This window comes from Phyllobates terribilis, unplaced genomic scaffold, assembly GCF_046119375.1.
Source record: "Phyllobates terribilis strain yellow unplaced genomic scaffold, ASM4611937v1 Scaffold_187__1_contigs__length_3656778, whole genome shotgun sequence".
Classification (NCBI taxonomy): Eukaryota; Metazoa; Chordata; class Amphibia; order Anura; family Dendrobatidae; genus Phyllobates; species Phyllobates terribilis.
In genome coordinates this window covers 1978837-2000759 of record NW_027362947.1, presented here as the reverse complement: position 1 = coordinate 2000759, position 21923 = coordinate 1978837, and the positions used below count along the sequence as shown (strand labels likewise).

Below are 21923 nucleotides of genomic sequence, written 5' to 3'. Positions count from 1 at the left end.
CTCCTGCTAAGGGTAGACAGCTGCTCGTTCCACCCCACCCCCCGCCTTAATTGGTTCTCCTCCCTTCCAACGGTGTTGAGGCGGGTGGGAACAGCAGGGGGTGAAGGTGCTGTGTTTAAAGAGGTGGAGTTATGCAGATCTAAAACGCGTGGATTGCAGCAGCAGCAAGCCGAAAAGTGCAGGCATGTAAGGGATCTAGAGGTTGACAACATGTCTTCTTAACGGGAGTCCAGGAGCTCATCTCCACAAATGGACTTTTCAGGATCCTTGGGTGGCTCCGTAGTTTGAAACCAATTCTGGTTATCGCTTCTCGGCCTTTTGGCTAAGATCAAGTGTAGTATCTGTTCTTATCAGTTTAATATCTGATACGTCCCCTATCTGGGGACCATATATTAAATGGATTTTTAGAACAGGGAGATGGAAAAAGAGCTTGCTCTGTCCACTCCACGCATTGACCTGGTATTGCAGTATCTCCAGGACCGGTGCACCCCTTCTTTAATGCAGTTTCTAAAATCAGAAAGAATTGAATTCAATGTTTTTTGTTCATTTTGCTTGTTTGTCGGATTTTGGGATGGACTCTTTGGCTTTGCTTTTCTTCTCCTCATTGGATTTTTCATGTTCAAAGTTGCAGAAGCCAGATTACAAGCTCATTTTGGTTCAACTTCAGCAACTGTGCATTGCATTGCCATGTAATGTGATGCAATGCTATCTTTCTAGCTCTCCCTTTTTACTTCCTTTTGGATAAACAGACATATTAGGCAAGCATTTTGGAGCTTTCACCTAAATAACTACAGGTGGTGAGATAAGCTGCACAATATAATTGACCTTTCAGTATATTGTTGCACACACACCATCTATTTAGCAAATGCCCTTGTTATCAACAGCAGCCTTTTAAACTCACCTGAGCTAACAGGTATGTGCGCTGGTTACTCTGCTGCGCTTAAAATTTCTTTTTTGGTTTGCTACAATGCCTTTTCTGAAACGTTGTCTCCTTCTGCTGGAACACTGACTTCTTTCATTTAATGCCTGCAGACTATAAAAGAGAACCCAACCCAAAAAGTTTGGTTGATTAGTCTGTGGCATTCTGTTAAACTGTTGCTTATGGCGGTCTCTGTGAGCTTCTCAGCGACATTCAGCCAGCCAGGTATCCTGCCTGCAGTAGATGGAATGTGGCAATGGAACGCTGGCTGCGCGTGTCATAATAGGCTCTGAGCCTTTATATACCTGTGCACAGCAGCAGCCACCTTCAGTCTGCTGCTGGACAGCCAGCAGCAGCAGCAGCAGGAGAGGTATGTAATCAGGAGCCCTCCTGCTAAGGGTAGACAGCTGCTCGTTCCACCCCACCCCCCGCCTTAATTGGTTCTCCTCCCTTCCAACGGTGTTGAGGCGGGTGGGAACAGCAGGGGGTGAAGGTGCTGTGTTTAAAGAGGTGGAGTTATGCAGATCTAAAACGCGTGGATTGCAGCAGCAGCAAGCCGAAAAGTGCAGGCATGTAAGGGATCTAGAGGTTGACAACATGTCTTCTTAACGGGAGTCCAGGAGCTCATCTCCACAAATGGACTTTTCAGGATCCTTGGGTGGCTCCGTAGTTTGAAACCAATTCTGGTTATCGCTTCTCGGCCTTTTGGCTAAGATCAAGTGTAGTATCTGTTCTTATCAGTTTAATATCTGATACGTCCCCTATCTGGGGACCATATATTAAATGGATTTTTAGAACAGGGAGATGGAAAAAGAGCTTGCTCTGTCCACTCCACGCATTGACCTGGTATTGCAGTATCTCCAGGACCGGTGCACCCCTTCTTTAATGCAGTTTCTAAAATCAGAAAGAATTGAATTCAATGTTTTTTGTTCATTTTGCTTGTTTGTCGGATTTTGGGATGGACTCTTTGGCTTTGCTTTTCTTCTCCTCATTGGATTTTTCATGTTCAAAGTTGCAGAAGCCAGATTACAAGCTCATTTTGGTTCAACTTCAGCAACTGTGCATTGCATTGCCATGTAATGTGATGCAATGCTATCTTTCTAGCTCTCCCTCTTTACTTCCTTTTGGATAAACAGACATATTAGGCAAGCATTTTGGAGCTTTCACCTAAATAACTACAGGTGGTGAGATAAGCTGCACAATATAATTGACCTTTCAGTATATTGTTGCACACACACCATCTATTTAGCAAATGCCCTTGTTATCAACAGCAGCCTTTTAAACTCACCTGAGCTAACAGGTATGTGCGCTGGTTACTCTGCTGCGCTTAAAATTTCTTTTTTGGTTTGCTACAATGCCTTTTCTGAAACGTTGTCTCCTTCTGCTGGAACACTGACTTCTTTCATTTAATGCCTGCAGACTATAAAAGAGAACCCAACCCAAAAAGTTTGGTTGATTAGTCTGTGGCATTCTGTTAAACTGTTGCTTATGGCGGTCTCTGTGAGCTTCTCAGCGACATTCAGCCAGCCAGGTATCCTGCCTGCAGTAGATGGAATGTGGCAATGGAACGCTGGCTGCGCGTGTCATAATAGGCTCTGAGCCTTTATATACCTGTGCACAGCAGCAGCCACCTTCAGTCTGCTGCTGGACAGCCAGCAGCAGCAGCAGCAGGAGAGGTATGTAATCAGGAGCCCTCCTGCTAAGGGTAGACAGCTGCTCGTTCCACCCCACCCCCCGCCTTAATTGGTTCTCCTCCCTTCCAACGGTGTTGAGGCGGGTGGGAACAGCAGGGGGTGAAGGTGCTGTGTTTAAAGAGGTGGAGTTATGCAGATCTAAAACGCGTGGATTGCAGCAGCAGCAAGCCGAAAAGTGCAGGCATGTAAGGGATCTAGAGGTTGACAACATGTCTTCTTAACGGGAGTCCAGGAGCTCATCTCCACAAATGGACTTTTCAGGATCCTTGGGTGGCTCCGTAGTTTGAAACCAATTCTGGTTATCGCTTCTCGGCCTTTTGGCTAAGATCAAGTGTAGTATCTGTTCTTATCAGTTTAATATCTGATACGTCCCCTATCTGGGGACCATATATTAAATGGATTTTTAGAACAGGGAGATGGAAAAAGAGCTTGCTCTGTCCACTCCACGCATTGACCTGGTATTGCAGTATCTCCAGGACCGGTGCACCCCTTCTTTAATGCAGTTTCTAAAATCAGAAAGAATTGAATTCAATGTTTTTTGTTCATTTTGCTTGTTTGTCGGATTTTGGGATGGACTCTTTGGCTTTGCTTTTCTTCTCCTCATTGGATTTTTCATGTTCAAAGTTGCAGAAGCCAGATTACAAGCTCATTTTGGTTCAACTTCAGCAACTGTGCATTGCATTGCCATGTAATGTGATGCAATGCTATCTTTCTAGCTCTCCCTTTTTACTTCCTTTTGGATAAACAGACATATTAGGCAAGCATTTTGGAGCTTTCACCTAAATAACTACAGGTGGTGAGATAAGCTGCACAATATAATTGACCTTTCAGTATATTGTTGCACACACACCATCTATTTAGCAAATGCCCTTGTTATCAACAGCAGCCTTTTAAACTCACCTGAGCTAACAGGTATGTGCGCTGGTTACTCTGCTGCGCTTAAAATTTCTTTTTTGGTTTGCTACAATGCCTTTTCTGAAACGTTGTCTCCTTCTGCTGGAACACTGACTTCTTTCATTTAATGCCTGCAGACTATAAAAGAGAACCCAACCCAAAAAGTTTGGTTGATTAGTCTGTGGCATTCTGTTAAACTGTTGCTTATGGCGGTCTCTGTGAGCTTCTCAGCGACATTCAGCCAGCCAGGTATCCTGCCTGCAGTAGATGGAATGTGGCAATGGAACGCTGGCTGCGCGTGTCATAATAGGCTCTGAGCCTTTATATACCTGTGCACAGCAGCAGCCACCTTCAGTCTGCTGCTGGACAGCCAGCAGCAGCAGGAGAGGTATGTAATCAGGAGCCCTCCTGCTAAGAGTAGACAGCTGCTCGTTCCACCCCACCCCCCGCCTTAATTGGTTCTCCTCCCTTCCAACGGTGTTGAGGCGGGTGGGAACAGCAGGGGGTGAAGGTGCTGTGTTTAAAGAGGTGGAGTTATGCAGATCTAAAACGCGTGGATTGCAGCAGCAGCAAGCCGAAAAGTGCAGGCATGTAAGGGATCTAGAGGTTGACAACATGTCTTCTTAACGGGAGTCCAGGAGCTCATCTCCACAAATGGACTTTTCAGGATCCTTGGGTGGCTCCGTAGTTTGAAACCAATTCTGGTTATCGCTTCTCGGCCTTTTGGCTAAGATCAAGTGTAGTATCTTTCGAAAAGGCGGTTTTGGATGTTGGCCGCCCTAGTAGATTGATACATTATGCACACTGGGGTTTAGGCGCTTGTTAGTACGCCAGGTGGCTAATATAGTCATCTGGTGGAAAGCATGGCCCCCCAGGATCGACGCCATTGGGCCGGGGAAGATCGAAAGCCCGAAGTGTGAAGTGCCCCAGGAGTGGTGACCCTGGGGTGCCTTAACTCACTGGGATTGGGAACCCCACTTGAGTTTATGGCACATTTGCACAAGCACTTTAAATTTTCTTTCTTCGCACACACCCTTATTCCGGGCCTTCTGGCCTTAGGATGGGGAATTTTTCAATTCCCGGTCGAAGGTCCGGGCAGTATTATACTGTGAAACCTTCACTATTTATTAAATTTCTTTGTCACTGTGTGTCCACTTATTCACGTGTGTCACGTCCTACTAGGATTTTGTCGGGATGCGGTTCCCTTACGGGTTCCTCTCTTGGCAGGTCTAGGGGGGGAGTGTGTGGCCATCAGGTTCCGCTCCCCCCTGAACCCCCCTGGCTCTCCTCTTTCGGGAGGAGAGCGTTGTTGGCTCCCCTCTTCCGGGAGGGGAGCACAGTCTTTGGCTCCCAGTGCCTTGCTCGGGTGAGAACTCGGGCAGGTGCTGGGGGTAAGATTGGGTCGCCTCTGGCTCCGGCTGGAGGTGGCTATTTGTCCCTGTTCCTCGCTGTGGCCTTCTGGCTCGGAGGGACGGGGAATGGTTTGGGGGACCCTTCTCCTTTTGGAGAGGGTTTCAAGAAGACCAGCATCCTAGTGCACTTTTTTTGTGGCACTTGTCACTTTTTTAAGCGCACTCGGGTTTTGTACACGAATTCGGGCTTTCGATAAAAAAAAAAAATCTGTTCTTATCAGTTTAATATCTGATACGTCCCCTATCTGGGGACCATATATTAAATGGATTTTTAGAACAGGGAGATGGAAAAAGAGCTTGCTCTGTCCACTCCACGCATTGACCTGGTATTGCAGTATCTCCAGGACCGGTGCACCCCTTCTTTAATGCAGTTTCTAAAATCAGAAAGAATTGAATTCAATGTTTTTTGTTCATTTTGCTTGTTTGTCGGATTTTGGGATGGACTCTTTGGCTTTGCTTTTCTTCTCCTCATTGGATTTTTCATGTTCAAAGTTGCAGAAGCCAGATTACAAGCTCATTTTGGTTCAACTTCAGCAACTGTGCATTGCATTGCCATGTAATGTGATGCAATGCTATCTTTCTAGCTCTCCCTTTTTACTTCCTTTTGGATAAACAGACATATTAGGCAAGCATTTTGGAGCTTTCACCTAAATAACTACAGGTGGTGAGATAAGCTGCACAATATAATTGACCTTTCAGTATATTGTTGCACACACACCATCTATTTAGCAAATGCCCTTGTTATCAACAGCAGCCTTTTAAACTCACCTGAGCTAACAGGTATGTGCGCTGGTTACTCTGCTGCGCTTAAAATTTCTTTTTTGGTTTGCTACAATGCCTTTTCTGAAACGTTGTCTCCTTCTGCTGGAACACTGACTTCTTTCATTTAATGCCTGCAGACTATAAAAGAGAACCCAACCCAAAAAGTTTGGTTGATTAGTCTGTGGCATTCTGTTAAACTGTTGCTTATGGCGGTCTCTGTGAGCTTCTCAGCGACATTCAGCCAGCCAGGTATCCTGCCTGCAGTAGATGGAATGTGGCAATGGAACGCTGGCTGCGCGTGTCATAATAGGCTCTGAGCCTTTATATACCTGTGCACAGCAGCAGCCACCTTCAGTCTGCTGCTGGACAGCCAGCAGCAGCAGCAGCAGCAGGAGAGGTATGTAATCAGGAGCCCTCCTGCTAAGGGTAGACAGCTGCTCGTTCCACCCCACCCGCCGCCTTAATTGGTTCTCCTCCCTTCCAACGGTGTTGAGGCGGGTGGGAACAGCAGGGGGTGAAGGTGCTGTGTTTAAAGAGGTGGAGTTATGCAGATCTAAAACGCGTGGATTGCAGCAGCAGCAAGCCGAAAAGTGCAGTCATGTAAGGGATCTAGAGGTTGACAACATGTCTTCTTAACGGTAGTCCAGGAGCTCATCTCCACAAATGGACTTTTCAGGATCCTTGGGTGGCTCCGTAGTTTGAAACCAATTCTGGTTATCGCTTCTCGGCCTTTTGGCTAAGATCAAGTGTAGTATCTGTTCTTATCAGTTTAATATCTGATACGTCCCCTATCTGGGGACCATATATTAAATGGATTTTTAGAACAGGGAGATGGAAAAAGAGCTTGCTCTGTCCACTCCACGCATTGACCTGGTATTGCAGTATCTCCGGGACCGGTGCACCCCTTCTTTAATGCAGTTTCTAAAATCAGAAAGAATTGAATTCAATGTTTTTTGTTCATTTTGCTTGTTTGTCGGATTTTGGGATGGACTCTTTGGCTTTGCTTTTCTTCTCCTCATTGGATTTTTCATGTTCAAAGTTGCAGAAGCCAGATTACAAGCTCATTTTGGTTCAACTTCAGCAACTGTGCATTGCATTGCCATGTAATGTGATGCAATGCTATCTTTCTAGCTCTCCCTTTTTACTTCCTTTTGGATAAACAGACATATTAGGCAAGCATTTTGGAGCTTTCACCTAAATAACTACAGGTGGTGAGATAAGCTGCACAATATAATTGACCTTTCAGTATATTGTTGCACACACACCATCTATTTAGCAAATGCCCTTGTTATCAACAGCAGCCTTTTAAACTCACCTGAGCTAACAGGTATGTGCGCTGGTTACTCTGCTGCGCTTAAAATTTCTTTTTTGGTTTGCTACAATGCCTTTTCTGAAACGTTGTCTCCTTCTGCTGGAACACTGACTTCTTTCATTTAATGCCTGCAGACTATAAAAGAGAACCCAACCCAAAAAGTTTGGTTGATTAGTCTGTGGCATTCTGTTAAACTGTTGCTTATGGCGGTCTCTGTGAGCTTCTCAGCGACATTCAGCCAGCCAGGTATCCTGCCTGCAGTAGATGGAATGTGGCAATGGAACGCTGGCTGCGCGTGTCATAATAGGCTCTGAGCCTTTATATACCTGTGCACAGCAGCAGCCACCTTCAGTCTGCTGCTGGACAGCCAGCAGCAGCAGCAGCAGGAGAGGTATGTAATCAGGAGCCCTCCTGCTAAGGGTAGACAGCTGCTCGTTCCACCCCACCCCCCGCCTTAATTGGTTCTCCTCCCTTCCAACGGTGTTGAGGCGGGTGGGAACAGCAGGGGGTGAAGGTGCTGTGTTTAAAGAGGTGGAGTTATGCAGATCTAAAACGCGTGGATTGCAGCAGCAGCAAGCCGAAAAGTGCAGGCATGTAAGGGATCTAGAGGTTGACAACATGTCTTCTTAACGGGAGTCCAGGAGCTCATCTCCACAAATGGACTTTTCAGGATCCTTGGGTGGCTCCGTAGTTTGAAACCAATTCTGGTTATCGCTTCTCGGCCTTTTGGCTAAGATCAAGTGTAGTATCTGTTCTTATCAGTTTAATATCTGATACGTCCCCTATCTGGGGACCATATATTAAATGGATTTTTAGAACAGGGAGATGGAAAAAGAGCTTGCTCTGTCCACTCCACGCATTGACCTGGTATTGCAGTATCTCCAGGACCGGTGCACCCCTTCTTTAATGCAGTTTCTAAAATCAGAAAGAATTGAATTCAATGTTTTTTGTTCATTTTGCTTGTTTGTCGGATTTTGGGATGGACTCTTTGGCTTTGCTTTTCTTCTCCTCATTGGATTTTTCATGTTCAAAGTTGCAGAAGCCAGATTACAAGCTCATTTTGGTTCAACTTCAGCAACTGTGCATTGCATTGCCATGTAATGTGATGCAATGCTATCTTTCTAGCTCTCCCTTTTTACTTCCTTTTGGATAAACAGACATATTAGGCAAGCATTTTGGAGCTTTCACCTAAATAACTACAGGTGGTGAGATAAGCTGCACAATATAATTGACCTTTCAGTATATTGTTGCACACACACCATCTATTTAGCAAATGCCCTTGTTATCAACAGCAGCCTTTTAAACTCACCTGAGCTAACAGGTATGTGCGCTGGTTACTCTGCTGCGCTTAAAATTTCTTTTTTGGTTTGCTACAATGCCTTTTCTGAAACGTTGTCTCCCTCTGCTGGAACACTGACTTCTTTCATTTAATGCCTGCAGACTATAAAAGAGAACCCAACCCAAAAAGTTTGGTTGATTAGTCTGTGGCATTCTGTTAAACTGTTGCTTATGGCGGTCTCTGTGAGCTTCTCAGCGACATTCAGCCAGCCAGGTATCCTGCCTGCAGTAGATGGAATGTGGCAATGGAACGCTGGCTGCGCGTGTCATAATAGGCTCTGAGCCTTTATATACCTGTGCACAGCAGCAGCCACCTTCAGTCTGCTGCTGGACAGCCAGCAGCAGCAGCAGCAGGAGAGGTATGTAATCAGGAGCCCTCCTGCTAAGGGTAGACAGCTGCTCGTTCCACCCCACCCCCCGCCTTAATTGGTTCTCCTCCCTTCCAACGGTGTTGAGGCGGGTGGGAACAGCAGGGGGTGAAGGTGCTGTGTTTAAAGAGGTGGAGTTATGCAGATCTAAAACGCGTGGATTGCAGCAGCAGCAAGCCGAAAAGTGCAGGCATGTAAGGGATCTAGAGGTTGACAACATGTCTTCTTAACGGGAGTCCAGGAGCTCATCTCCACAAATGGACTTTTCAGGATCCTTGGGTGGCTCCGTAGTTTGAAACCAATTCTGGTTATCGCTTCTCGGCCTTTTGGCTAAGATCAAGTGTAGTATCTGTTCTTATCAGTTTAATATCTGATACGTCCCCTATCTGGGGACCATATATTAAATGGATTTTTAGAACAGGGAGATGGAAAAAGAGCTTGCTCTGTCCACTCCACGCATTGACCTGGTATTGCAGTATCTCCAGGACCGGTGCACCCCTTCTTTAATGCAGTTTCTAAAATCAGAAAGAATTGAATTCAATGTTTTTTGTTCATTTTGCTTGTTTGTCGGATTTTGGGATGGACTCTTTGGCTTTGCTTTTCTTCTCCTCATTGGATTTTTCATGTTCAAAGTTGCAGAAGCCAGATTACAAGCTCATTTTGGTTCAACTTCAGCAACTGTGCATTGCATTGCCATGTAATGTGATGCAATGCTATCTTTCTAGCTCTCCCTTTTTACTTCCTTTTGGATAAACAGACATATTAGGCAAGCATTTTGGAGCTTTCACCTAAATAACTACAGGTGGTGAGATAAGCTGCACAATATAATTGACCTTTCAGTATATTGTTGCACACACACCATCTATTTAGCAAATGCCCTTGTTATCAACAGCAGCCTTTTAAACTCACCTGAGCTAACAGGTATGTGTGCTGGTTACTCTGCTGCGCTTAAAATTTCTTTTTTGGTTTGCTACAATGCCTTTTCTGAAACGTTGTCTCCTTCTGCTGGAACACTGACTTCTTTCATTTAATGCCTGCAGACTATAAAAGAGAACCCAACCCAAAAAGTTTGGTTGATTAGTCTGTGGCATTCTGTTAAACTGTTGCTTATGGCGGTCTCTGTGAGCTTCTCAGCGACATTCAGCCAGCCAGGTATCCTGCCTGCAGTAGATGGAATGTGGCAATGGAACGCTGGCTGCGCGTGTCATAATAGGCTCTGAGCCTTTATATACCTGTGCACAGCAGCAGCCACCTTCAGTCTGCTGCTGGACAGCCAGCAGCAGCAGCAGCAGGAGAGGTATGTAATCAGGAGCCCTCCTGCTAAGGGTAGACAGCTGCTCGTTCCACCCCACCCCCCGCCTTAATTGGTTCTCCTCCCTTCCAACGGTGTTGAGGCGGGTGGGAACAGCAGGGGGTGAAGGTGCTGTGTTTAAAGAGGTGGAGTTATGCAGATCTAAAACGCGTGGATTGCAGCAGCAGCAAGCCGAAAAGTGCAGGCATGTAAGGGATCTAGAGGTTGACAACATGTCTTCTTAACGGGAGTCCAGGAGCTCATCTCCACAAATGGACTTTTCAGGATCCTTGGGTGGCTCCGTAGTTTGAAACCAATTCTGGTTATCGCTTCTCGGCCTTTTGGCTAAGATCAAGTGTAGTATCTGTTCTTATCAGTTTAATATCTGATACGTCCCCTATCTGGGGACCATATATTAAATGGATTTTTAGAACAGGGAGATGGAAAAAGAGCTTGCTCTGTCCACTCCACGCATTGACCTGGTATTGCAGTATCTCCAGGACCGGTGCACCCCTTCTTTAATGCAGTTTCTAAAATCAGAAAGAATTGAATTCAATGTTTTTTGTTCATTTTGCTTGTTTGTCGGATTTTGGGATGGACTCTTTGGCTTTGCTTTTCTTCTCCTCATTGGATTTTTCATGTTCAAAGTTGCAGAAGCCAGATTACAAGCTCATTTTGGTTCAACTTCAGCAACTGTGCATTGCATTGCCATGTAATGTGATGCAATGCTATCTTTCTAGCTCTCCCTTTTTACTTCCTTTTGGATAAACAGACATATTAGGCAAGCATTTTGGAGCTTTCACCTAAATAACTACAGGTGGTGAGATAAGCTGCACAATATAATTGACCTTTCAGTATATTGTTGCACACACACCATCTATTTAGCAAATGCCCTTGTTATCAACAGCAGCCTTTTAAACTCACCTGAGCTAACAGGTATGTGCGCTGGTTACTCTGCTGCGCTTAAAATTTCTTTTTTGGTTTGCTACAATGCCTTTTCTGAAACGTTGTCTCCTTCTGCTGGAACACTGACTTCTTTCATTTAATGCCTGCAGACTATAAAAGAGAACCCAACCCAAAAAGTTTGGTTGATTAGTCTGTGGCATTCTGTTAAACTGTTGCTTATGGCGGTCTCTGTGAGCTTCTCAGCGACATTCAGCCAGCCAGGTATCCTGCCTGCAGTAGATGGAATGTGGCAATGGAACGCTGGCTGCGCGTGTCATAATAGGCTCTGAGCCTTTATATACCTGTGCACAGCAGCAGCCACCTTCAGTCTGCTGCTGGACAGCCAGCAGCAGCAGCAGCAGGAGAGGTATGTAATCAGGAGCCCTCCTGCTAAGGGTAGACAGCTGCTCGTTCCACCCCACCCCCCGCCTTAATTGGTTCTCCTCCCTTCCAACGGTGTTGAGGCGGGAGGGAACAGCAGGGGGTGAAGGTGCTGTGTTTAAAGAGGTGGAGTTATGCAGATCTAAAACGCGTGGATTGCAGCAGCAGCAAGCCGAAAAGTGCAGGCATGTAAGGGATCTAGAGGTTGACAACATGTCTTCTTAACGGGAGTCCAGGAGCTCATCTCCACAAATGGACTTTTCAGGATCCTTGGGTGGCTCCGTAGTTTGAAACCAATTCTGGTTATCGCTTCTCGGCCTTTTGGCTAAGATCAAGTGTAGTATCTGTTCTTATCAGTTTAATATCTGATACGTCCCCTATCTGGGGACCATATATTAAATGGATTTTTAGAACAGGGAGATGGAAAAAGAGCTTGCTCTGTCCACTCCACGCATTGACCTGGTATTGCAGTATCTCCAGGACCGGTGCACCCCTTCTTTAATGCAGTTTCTAAAATCAGAAAGAATTGAATTCAATGTTTTTTGTTCATTTTGCTTGTTTGTCGGATTTTGGGATGGACTCTTTGGCTTTGCTTTTCTTCTCCTCATTGGATTTTTCATGTTCAAAGTTGCAGAAGCCAGATTACAAGCTCATTTTGGTTCAACTTCAGCAACTGTGCATTGCATTGCCATGTAATGTGATGCAATGCTATCTTTCTAGCTCTCCCTTTTTACTTCCTTTTGGATAAACAGACATATTAGGCAAGCATTTTGGAGCTTTCACCTAAATAACTACAGGTGGTGAGATAAGCTGCACAATATAATTGACCTTTCAGTATATTGTTGCACACACACCATCTATTTAGCAAATGCCCTTGTTATCAACAGCAGCCTTTTAAACTCACCTGAGCTAACAGGTATGTGTGCTGGTTACTCTGCTGCGCTTAAAATTTCTTTTTTGGTTTGCTACAATGCCTTTTCTGAAACGTTGTCTCCTTCTGCTGGAACACTGACTTCTTTCATTTAATGCCTGCAGACTATAAAAGAGAACCCAACCCAAAAAGTTTGGTTGATTAGTCTGTGGCATTCTGTTAAACTGTTGCTTATGGCGGTCTCTGTGAGCTTCTCAGCGACATTCAGCCAGCCAGGTATCCTGCCTGCAGTAGATGGAATGTGGCAATGGAACGCTGGCTGCGCGTGTCATAATAGGCTCTGAGCCTTTATATACCTGTGCACAGCAGCAGCCACCTTCAGTCTGCTGCTGGACAGCCAGCAGCAGCAGCAGCAGGAGAGGTATGTAATCAGGAGCCCTCCTGCTAAGGGTAGACAGCTGCTCGTTCCACCCCACCCCCCGCCTTAATTGGTTCTCCTCCCTTCCAACGGTGTTGAGGCGGGTGGGAACAGCAGGGGGTGAAGGTGCTGTGTTTAAAGAGGTGGAGTTATGCAGATCTAAAACGCGTGGATTGCAGCAGCAGCAAGCCGAAAAGTGCAGGCATGTAAGGGATCTAGAGGTTGACAACATGTCTTCTTAACGGGAGTCCAGGAGCTCATCTCCACAAATGGACTTTTCAGGATCCTTGGGTGGCTCCGTAGTTTGAAACCAATTCTGGTTATCGCTTCTCGGCCTTTTGGCTAAGATCAAGTGTAGTATCTGTTCTTATCAGTTTAATATCTGATACGTCCCCTATCTGGGGACCATATATTAAATGGATTTTTAGAACAGGGAGATGGAAAAAGAGCTTGCTCTGTCCACTCCACGCATTGACCTGGTATTGCAGTATCTCCAGGACCGGTGCACCCCTTCTTTAATGCAGTTTCTAAAATCAGAAAGAATTGAATTCAATGTTTTTTGTTCATTTTGCTTGTTTGTCGGATTTTGGGATGGACTCTTTGGCTTTGCTTTTCTTCTCCTCATTGGATTTTTCATGTTCAAAGTTGCAGAAGCCAGATTACAAGCTCATTTTGGTTCAACTTCAGCAACTGTGCATTGCATTGCCATGTAATGTGATGCAATGCTATCTTTCTAGCTCTCCCTTTTTACTTCCTTTTGGATAAACAGACATATTAGGCAAGCATTTTGGAGCTTTCACCTAAATAACTACAGGTGGTGAGATAAGCTGCACAATATAATTGACCTTTCAGTATATTGTTGCACACACACCATCTATTTAGCAAATGCCCTTGTTATCAACAGCAGCCTTTTAAACTCACCTGAGCTAACAGGTATGTGCGCTGGTTACTCTGCTGCGCTTAAAATTTCTTTTTTGGTTTGCTACAATGCCTTTTCTGAAACGTTGTCTCCTTCTGCTGGAACACTGACTTCTTTCATTTAATGCCTGCAGACTATAAAAGAGAACCCAACCCAAAAAGTTTGGTTGATTAGTCTGTGGCATTCTGTTAAACTGTTGCTTATGGCGGTCTCTGTGAGCTTCTCAGCGACATTCAGCCAGCCAGGTATCCTGCCTGCAGTAGATGGAATGTGGCAATGGAACGCTGGCTGCGCGTGTCATAATAGGCTCTGAGCCTTTATATACCTGTGCACAGCAGCAGCCACCTTCAGTCTGCTGCTGGACAGCCAGCAGCAGCAGCAGCAGGAGAGGTATGTAATCAGGAGCCCTCCTGCTAAGGGTAGACAGCTGCTCGTTCCACCCCACCCCCCGCCTTAATTGGTTCTCCTCCCTTCCAACGGTGTTGAGGCGGGAGGGAACAGCAGGGGGTGAAGGTGCTGTGTTTAAAGAGGTGGAGTTATGCAGATCTAAAACGCGTGGATTGCAGCAGCAGCAAGCCGAAAAGTGCAGGCATGTAAGGGATCTAGAGGTTGACAACATGTCTTCTTAACGGGAGTCCAGGAGCTCATCTCCACAAATGGACTTTTCAGGATCCTTGGGTGGCTCCGTAGTTTGAAACCAATTCTGGTTATCGCTTCTCGGCCTTTTGGCTAAGATCAAGTGTAGTATCTGTTCTTATCAGTTTAATATCTGATACGTCCCCTATCTGGGGACCATATATTAAATGGATTTTTAGAACAGGGAGATGGAAAAAGAGCTTGCTCTGTCCACTCCACGCATTGACCTGGTATTGCAGTATCTCCAGGACCGGTGCACCCCTTCTTTAATGCAGTTTCTAAAATCAGAAAGAATTGAATTCAATGTTTTTTGTTCATTTTGCTTGTTTGTCGGATTTTGGGATGGACTCTTTGGCTTTGCTTTTCTTCTCCTCATTGGATTTTTCATGTTCAAAGTTGCAGAAGCCAGATTACAAGCTCATTTTGGTTCAACTTCAGCAACTGTGCATTGCATTGCCATGTAATGTGATGCAATGCTATCTTTCTAGCTCTCCCTTTTTACTTCCTTTTGGATAAACAGACATATTAGGCAAGCATTTTGGAGCTTTCACCTAAATAACTACAGGTGGTGAGATAAGCTGCACAATATAATTGACCTTTCAGTATATTGTTGCACACACACCATCTATTTAGCAAATGCCCTTGTTATCAACAGCAGCCTTTTAAACTCACCTGAGCTAACAGGTATGTGCGCTGGTTACTCTGCTGCGCTTAAAATTTCTTTTTTGGTTTGCTACAATGCCTTTTCTGAAACGTTGTCTCCTTCTGCTGGAACACTGACTTCTTTCATTTAATGCCTGCAGACTATAAAAGAGAACCCAACCCAAAAAGTTTGGTTGATTAGTCTGTGGCATTCTGTTAAACTGTTGCTTATGGCGGTCTCTGTGAGCTTCTCAGCGACATTCAGCCAGCCAGGTATCCTGCCTGCAGTAGATGGAATGTGGCAATGGAACGCTGGCTGCGCGTGTCATAATAGGCTCTGAGCCTTTATATACCTGTGCACAGCAGCAGCCACCTTCAGTCTGCTGCTGGACAGCCAGCAGCAGCAGCAGGAGAGGTATGTAATCAGGAGCCCTCCTGCTAAGGTTAGACAGCTGCTCGTTCCACCCCACCCCCCGCCTTAATTGGTTCTCCTCCCTTCCAACGGTGTTGAGGCGGGTGGGAACAGCAGGGGGTGAAGGTGCTGTGTTTAAAGAGGTGGAGTTATGCAGATCTAAAACGCGTGGATTGCAGCAGCAGCAAGCCGAAAAGTGCAGGCATGTAAGGGATCTAGAGGTTGACAACATGTCTTCTTAACGGGAGTCCAGGAGCTCATCTCCACAAATGGACTTTTCAGGATCCTTGGGTGGCTCCGTAGTTTGAAACCAATTCTGGTTATCGCTTCTCGGCCTTTTGGCTAAGATCAAGTGTAGTATCTGTTCTTATCAGTTTAATATCTGATACGTCCCCTATCTGGGGACCATATATTAAATGGATTTTTAGAACAGGGAGATGGAAAAAGAGCTTGCTCTGTCCACTCCACGCATTGACCTGGTATTGCAGTATCTCCAGGACCGGTGCACCCCTTCTTTAATGCAGTTTCTAAAATCAGAAAGAATTGAATTCAATGTTTTTTGTTCATTTTGCTTGTTTGTCGGATTTTGGGATGGACTCTTTGGCTTTGCTTTTCTTCTCCTCATTGGATTTTTCATGTTCAAAGTTGCAGAAGCCAGATTACAAGCTCATTTTGGTTCAACTTCAGCAACTGTGCATTGCATTGCCATGTAATGTGAAGCAATGCTATCTTTCTAGCTCTCCCTTTTTACTTCCTTTTGGATAAACAGACATATTAGGCAAGCATTTTGGAGCTTTCACCTAAATAACTACAGGTGGTGAGATAAGCTGCACAATATAATTGACCTTTCAGTATATTGTTGCACACACACCATCTATTTAGCAAATGCCCTTGTTATCAACAGCAGCCTTTTAAACTCACCTGAGCTAACAGGTATGTGCGCTGGTTACTCTGCTGCGCTTAAAATTTCTTTTTTGGTTTGCTACAATGCCTTTTCTGAAACGTTGTCTCCTTCTGCTGGAACACTGACTTCTTTCATTTAATGCCTGCAGACTATAAAAGAGAACCCAACCCAAAAAGTTTGGTTGATTAGTCTGTGGCATTCTGTTAAACTGTTGCTTATGGCGGTCTCTGTGAGCTTCTCAGCGACATTCAGCCAGCCAGGTATCCTGCCTGCAGTAGATGGAATGTGGCAATGGAACGCTGGCTGCGCGTGTCATAATAGGCTCTGAGCCTTTATATACCTGTGCACAGCAGCAGCCACCTTCAGTCTGCTGCTGGACAGCCAGCAGCAGCAGCAGGAGAGGTATGTAATCAGGAGCCCTCCTGCTAAGGGTAGACAGCTGCTCGTTCCACCCCACCCCCCGCCTTAATTGGTTCTCCTCCCTTCCAACGGTGTTGAGGCGGGTGGGAACAGCAGGGGGTGAAGGTGCTGTGTTTAAAGAGGTGGAGTTATGCAGATCTAAAACGCGTGGATTGCAGCAGCAGCAAGCCGAAAAGTGCAGGCATGTAAGGGATCTAGAGGTTGACAACATGTCTTCTTAACGGGAGTCCAGGAGCTCATCTCCACAAATGGACTTTTCAGGATCCTTGGGTGGCTCCGTAGTTTGAAACCAATTCTGGTTATCGCTTCTCGGCCTTTTGGCTAAGATCAAGTGTAGTATCTGTTCTTATCAGTTTAATATCTGATACGTCCCCTATCTGGGGACCATATATTAAATGGATTTTTAGAACAGGGAGATGGAAAAAGAGCTTGCTCTGTCCACTCCACGCATTGACCTGGTATTGCAGTATCTCCAGGACCGGTGCACCCCTTCTTTAATGCAGTTTCTAAAATCAGAAAGAATTGAATTCAATGTTTTTTGTTCATTTTGCTTGTTTGTCGGATTTTGGGATGGACTCTTTGGCTTTGCTTTTCTTCTCCTCATTGGATTTTTCATGTTCAAAGTTGCAGAAGCCAGATTACAAGCTCATTTTGGTTCAACTTCAGCAACTGTGCATTGCATTGCCATGTAATGTGATGCAATGCTATCTTTCTAGCTCTCCCTTTTTACTTCCTTTTGGATAAACAGACATATTAGGCAAGCATTTTGGAGCTTTCACCTAAATAACTACAGGTGGTGAGATAAGCTGCACAATATAATTGACCTTTCAGTATATTGTTGCACACACACCATCTATTTAGCAAATGCCCTTGTTATCAACAGCAGCCTTTTAAACTCACCTGAGCTAACAGGTATGTGCGCTGGTTACTCTGCTGCGCTTAAAATTTCTTTTTTGGTTTGCTACAATGCCTTTTCTGAAACGTTGTCTCCTTCTGCTGGAACACTGACTTCTTTCATTTAATGCCTGCAGACTATAAAAGAGAACCCAACCCAAAAAGTTTGGTTGATTAGTCTGTGGCATTCTGTTAAACTGTTGCTTATGGCGGTCTCTGTGAGCTTCTCAGCGACATTCAGCCAGCCAGGTATCCTGCCTGCAGTAGATGGAATGTGGCAATGGAACGCTGGCTGCGCGTGTCATAATAGGCTCTGAGCCTTTATATACCTGTGCACAGCAGCAGCCACCTTCAGTCTGCTGCTGGACAGCCAGCAGCAGCAGCAGCAGGAGAGGTATGTAATCAGGAGCCCTCCTGCTAAGGGTAGACAGCTGCTCGTTCCACCCCACCCCCCGCCTTAATTGGTTCTCCTCCCTTCCAACGGTGTTGAGGCGGGTGGGAACAGCAGGGGGTGAAGGTGCTGTGTTTAAAGAGGTGGAGTTATGCAGATCTAAAACGCGTGGATTGCAGCAGCAGCAAGCCGAAAAGTGCAGGCATGTAAGGGATCTAGAGGTTGACAACATGTCTTCTTAACGGGAGTCCAGGAGCTCATCTCCACAAATGGACTTTTCAGGATCCTTGGGTGGCTCCGTAGTTTGAAACCAATTCTGGTTATCGCTTCTCGGCCTTTTGGCTAAGATCAAGTGTAGTATCTGTTCTTATCAGTTTAATATCTGATACGTCCCCTATCTGGGGACCATATATTAAATGGATTTTTAGAACAGGGAGATGGAAAAAGAGCTTGCTCTGTCCACTCCACGCATTGACCTGGTATTGCAGTATCTCCAGGACCGGTGCACCCCTTCTTTAATGCAGTTTCTAAAATCAGAAAGAATTGAATTCAATGTTTTTTGTTCATTTTGCTTGTTTGTCGGATTTTGGGATGGACTCTTTGGCTTTGCTTTTCTTCTCCTCATTGGATTTTTCATGTTCAAAGTTGCAGAAGCCAGATTACAAGCTCATTTTGGTTCAACTTCAGCAACTGTGCATTGCATTGCCATGTAATGTGATGCAATGCTATCTTTCTAGCTCTCCCTTTTTACTTCCTTTTGGATAAACAGACATATTAGGCAAGCATTTTGGAGCTTTCACCTAAATAACTACAGGTGGTGAGATAAGCTGCACAATATAATTGACCTTTCAGTATATTGTTGCACACACACCATCTATTTAGCAAATGCCCTTGTTATCAACAGCAGCCTTTTAAACTCACCTGAGCTAACAGGTATGTGCGCTGGTTACTCTGCTGCGCTTAAAATTTCTTTTTTGGTTTGCTACAATGCCTTTTCTGAAACGTTGTCTCCTTCTGCTGGAACACTGACTTCTTTCATTTAATGCCTGCAGACTATAAAAGAGAACCCAACCCAAAAAGTTTGGTTGATTAGTCTGTGGCATTCTGTTAAACTGTTGCTTATGGCGGTCTCTGTGAGCTTCTCAGCGACATTCAGCCAGCCAGGTATCCTGCCTGCAGTAGATGGAATGTGGCAATGGAACGCTGGCTGCGCGTGTCATAATAGGCTCTGAGCCTTTATATACCTGTGCACAGCAGCAGCCACCTTCAGTCTGCTGCTGGACAGCCAGCAGCAGCAGCAGCAGGAGAGGTATGTAATCAGGAGCCCTCCTTCTAAGGGTAGACAGCTGCTCGTTCCACCCCACCCCCCGCCTTAATTGGTTCTCCTCCCTTCCAACGGTGTTGAGGCGGGTGGGAACAGCAGGGGGTGAAGGTGCTGTGTTTAAAGAGGTGGAGTTATGCAGATCTAAAACGCGTGGATTGCAGCAGCAGCAAGCCGAAAAGTGCAGGCATGTAAGGGATCTAGAGGTTGACAACATGTCTTCTTAACGGGAGTCCAGGAGCTCATCTCCACAAATGGACTTTTCAGGATCCTTGGGTGGCTCTGTAGTTTGAAACCAATTCTGGTTATCGCTTCTCGGCCTTTTGGCTAAGATCAAGTGTAGTATCTGTTCTTATCAGTTTAATATCTGATACGTCCCCTATCTGGGGACCATATATTAAATGGATTTTTAGAACAGGGAGATGGAAAAAGAGCTTGCTCTGTCCACTCCACGCATTGACCTGGTATTGCAGTATCTCCAGGACCGGTGCACCCCTTCTTTAATGCAGTTTCTAAAATCAGAAAGAATTGAATTCAATGTTTTTTGTTCATTTTGCTTGTTTGTCGGATTTTTGATGGACTCTTTGGCTTTGCTTTTCTTCTCCTCATTGGATTTTTCATGTTCAAAGTTGCAGAAGCCAGATTACAAGCTCATTTTGGTTCAACTTCAGCAACTGTGCATTGCATTGCCATGTAATGTGATGCAATGCTATCTTTCTAGCTCTCCCTTTTTACTTCCTTTTGGATAAACAGACATATTAGGCAAGCATTTTGGAGCTTTCACCTAAATAACTACAGGTGGTGAGATAAGCTGCACAATATAATTGACCTTTCAGTATATTGTTGCACACACACCATCTATTTAGCAAATGCCCTTGTTATCAACAGCAGCCTTTTAAACTCACCTGAGCTAACAGGTATGTGCGCTGGTTACTCTGCTGCGCTTAAAATTTCTTTTTTGGTTTGCTACAATGCCTTTTCTGAAACGTTGTCTCCTTCTGCTGGAACACTGACTTCTTTCATTTAATGCCTGCAGACTATAAAAGAGAACCCAACCCAAAAAGTTTGGTTGATTAGTCTGTGGCATTCTGTTAAACTGTTGCTTATGGCGGTCTCTGTGAGCTTCTCAGCGACATTCAGCCAGCCAGGTATCCTGCCTGCAGTAGATGGAATGTGGCAATGGAACGCTGGCTGCGCGTGTCATAATAGGCTCTGAGCCTTTATATACCTGTGCACAGCAGCAGCCACCTTCAGTCTGCTGCTGGACAGCCAGCAGCAGCAGCAGCAGGAGAGGTATGTAATCAGGAGCCCTCCTGCTAAGGGTAGACAGCTGCTCGTTCCACCCCACCCCCCGCCTTAATTGGTTCTCCTCCCTTCCAACGGTGTTGAGGCGGGTGGGAACAGCAGGGGGTGAAGGTGCTGTGTTTAAAGAGGTGGAGTTATGCAGATCTAAAACGCGTGGATTGCAGCAGCAGCAAGCCGAAAAGTGCAGGCATGTAAGGGATCTAGAGGTTGACAACATGTCTTCTTAACGGGAGTCCAGGAGCTCATCTCCACAAATGGACTTTTCAGGATCCTTGGGTGGCTCCGTAGTTTGAAACCAATTCTGGTTATCGCTTCTCGGCCTTTTGGCTAAGATCAAGTGTAGTATCTGTTCTTATCAGTTTAATATCTGATACGTCCCCTATCTGGGGACCATATATTAAATGGATTTTTAGAACAGGGAGATGGAAAAAGAGCTTGCTCTGTCCACTCCACGCATTGACCTGGTATTGCAGTATCTCCAGGACCGGTGCACCCCTTCTTTAATGCAGTTTCTAAAATCAGAAAGAATTGAATTCAATGTTTTTTGTTCATTTTGCTTGTTTGTCGGATTTTGGGATGGACTCTTTGGCTTTGCTTTTCTTCTCCTCATTGGATTTTTCATGTTCAAAGTTGCAGAAGCCAGATTACAAGCTCATTTTGGTTCAACTTCAGCAACTGTGCATTGCATTGCCATGTAATGTGATGCAATGCTATCTTTCTAGCTCTCCCTTTTTACTTCCTTTTGGATAAACAGACATATTAGGCGAGCATTTTGGAGCTTTCACCTAAATAACTACAGGTGGTGAGATAAGCTGCACAATATAATTGACCTTTCAGTATATTGTTGCACACACACCATCTATTTAGCAAATGCCCTTGTTATCAACAGCAGCCTTTTAAACTCACCTGAGCTAACAGGTATGTGCGCTGGTTACTCTGCTGCGCTTAAAATTTCTTTTTTGGTTTGCTACAATGCCTTTTCTGAAACGTTGTCTCCTTCTGCTGGAACACTGACTTCTTTCATTTAATGCCTGCAGACTATAAAAGAGAACCCAACCCAAAAAGTTTGGTTGATTAGTCTGTGGCATTCTGTTAAACTGTTGCTTATGGCGGTCTCTGTGAGCTTCTCAGCGACATTCAGCCAGCCAGGTATCCTGCCTGCAGTAGATGGAATGTGGCAATGGAACGCTGGCTGCGCGTGTCATAATAGGCTCTGAGCCTTTATATACCTGTGCACAGCAGCAGCCACCTTCAGTCTGCTGCTGGAAAGCCAGCAGCAGCAGGAGAGGTATGTAATCAGGAGCCCTCCTGCTAAGGGTAGACAGCTGCTCGTTCCACCCCACCCCCCGCCTTAATTGGTTCTCCTCCCTTCCAACGGTGTTGAGGCGGGTGGGAACAGCAGGGGGTGAAGGTGCTGTGTTTAAAGAGGTGGAGTTATGCAGATCTAAAACGCGTGGATTGCAGCAGCAGCAAG

At 45.3% G+C, this 21923-nt stretch overlaps 16 non-coding genes and 1 pseudogene across 16 annotated transcripts; all 17 read left to right on the top strand.

Annotated features, from left to right (window-relative positions):
- The first annotated feature begins 302 nt into the window (after window positions 1-302).
- Window positions 303-493, top strand: LOC141213126 (U2 spliceosomal RNA). Its single transcript, XR_012282704.1, has one exon. It is a non-coding gene; the product is annotated as a U2 spliceosomal RNA (small nuclear RNA).
- A 1115-nt stretch (window positions 494-1608) lies between these two features.
- Window positions 1609-1799, top strand: LOC141213115 (U2 spliceosomal RNA). Its single transcript, XR_012282691.1, has one exon. It is a non-coding gene; the product is annotated as a U2 spliceosomal RNA (small nuclear RNA).
- Window positions 1800-2914: 1115 nt separating this feature from the next.
- LOC141213103 (U2 spliceosomal RNA) lies at window positions 2915-3105 on the top strand. Its single transcript, XR_012282680.1, has one exon. It is a non-coding gene; the product is annotated as a U2 spliceosomal RNA (small nuclear RNA).
- Window positions 3106-4214: 1109 nt separating this feature from the next.
- LOC141213244 (U2 spliceosomal RNA) lies at window positions 4215-4306 on the top strand (annotated as a pseudogene).
- Window positions 4307-5095: 789 nt separating this feature from the next.
- On the top strand, window positions 5096-5279 carry LOC141213157 (U2 spliceosomal RNA). The gene has a single exon (XR_012282727.1). It is a non-coding gene; the product is annotated as a U2 spliceosomal RNA (small nuclear RNA).
- A 1118-nt stretch (window positions 5280-6397) lies between these two features.
- Window positions 6398-6588, top strand: LOC141213088 (U2 spliceosomal RNA). Its single transcript, XR_012282666.1, has one exon. It is a non-coding gene; the product is annotated as a U2 spliceosomal RNA (small nuclear RNA).
- A 1115-nt stretch (window positions 6589-7703) lies between these two features.
- Window positions 7704-7894, top strand: LOC141213091 (U2 spliceosomal RNA). Its single transcript, XR_012282669.1, has one exon. It is a non-coding gene; the product is annotated as a U2 spliceosomal RNA (small nuclear RNA).
- A 1115-nt stretch (window positions 7895-9009) lies between these two features.
- LOC141213080 (U2 spliceosomal RNA) lies at window positions 9010-9200 on the top strand. Its single transcript, XR_012282658.1, has one exon. It is a non-coding gene; the product is annotated as a U2 spliceosomal RNA (small nuclear RNA).
- Window positions 9201-10315: 1115 nt separating this feature from the next.
- LOC141213069 (U2 spliceosomal RNA) lies at window positions 10316-10506 on the top strand. The gene has a single exon (XR_012282647.1). It is a non-coding gene; the product is annotated as a U2 spliceosomal RNA (small nuclear RNA).
- Window positions 10507-11621: 1115 nt separating this feature from the next.
- On the top strand, window positions 11622-11812 carry LOC141213057 (U2 spliceosomal RNA). Its single transcript, XR_012282635.1, has one exon. It is a non-coding gene; the product is annotated as a U2 spliceosomal RNA (small nuclear RNA).
- A 1115-nt stretch (window positions 11813-12927) lies between these two features.
- On the top strand, window positions 12928-13118 carry LOC141213045 (U2 spliceosomal RNA). The gene has a single exon (XR_012282624.1). It is a non-coding gene; the product is annotated as a U2 spliceosomal RNA (small nuclear RNA).
- A 1115-nt stretch (window positions 13119-14233) lies between these two features.
- Window positions 14234-14424, top strand: LOC141213034 (U2 spliceosomal RNA). Its single transcript, XR_012282613.1, has one exon. It is a non-coding gene; the product is annotated as a U2 spliceosomal RNA (small nuclear RNA).
- A 1112-nt stretch (window positions 14425-15536) lies between these two features.
- Window positions 15537-15727, top strand: LOC141213022 (U2 spliceosomal RNA). Its single transcript, XR_012282602.1, has one exon. It is a non-coding gene; the product is annotated as a U2 spliceosomal RNA (small nuclear RNA).
- A 1112-nt stretch (window positions 15728-16839) lies between these two features.
- LOC141213010 (U2 spliceosomal RNA) lies at window positions 16840-17030 on the top strand. The gene has a single exon (XR_012282591.1). It is a non-coding gene; the product is annotated as a U2 spliceosomal RNA (small nuclear RNA).
- A 1115-nt stretch (window positions 17031-18145) lies between these two features.
- LOC141212999 (U2 spliceosomal RNA) lies at window positions 18146-18336 on the top strand. The gene has a single exon (XR_012282580.1). It is a non-coding gene; the product is annotated as a U2 spliceosomal RNA (small nuclear RNA).
- Window positions 18337-19451: 1115 nt separating this feature from the next.
- On the top strand, window positions 19452-19642 carry LOC141212988 (U2 spliceosomal RNA). The gene has a single exon (XR_012282569.1). It is a non-coding gene; the product is annotated as a U2 spliceosomal RNA (small nuclear RNA).
- Window positions 19643-20756: 1114 nt separating this feature from the next.
- On the top strand, window positions 20757-20947 carry LOC141212977 (U2 spliceosomal RNA). Its single transcript, XR_012282558.1, has one exon. It is a non-coding gene; the product is annotated as a U2 spliceosomal RNA (small nuclear RNA).
- Window positions 20948-21923: the final 976 nt, after the last annotated feature.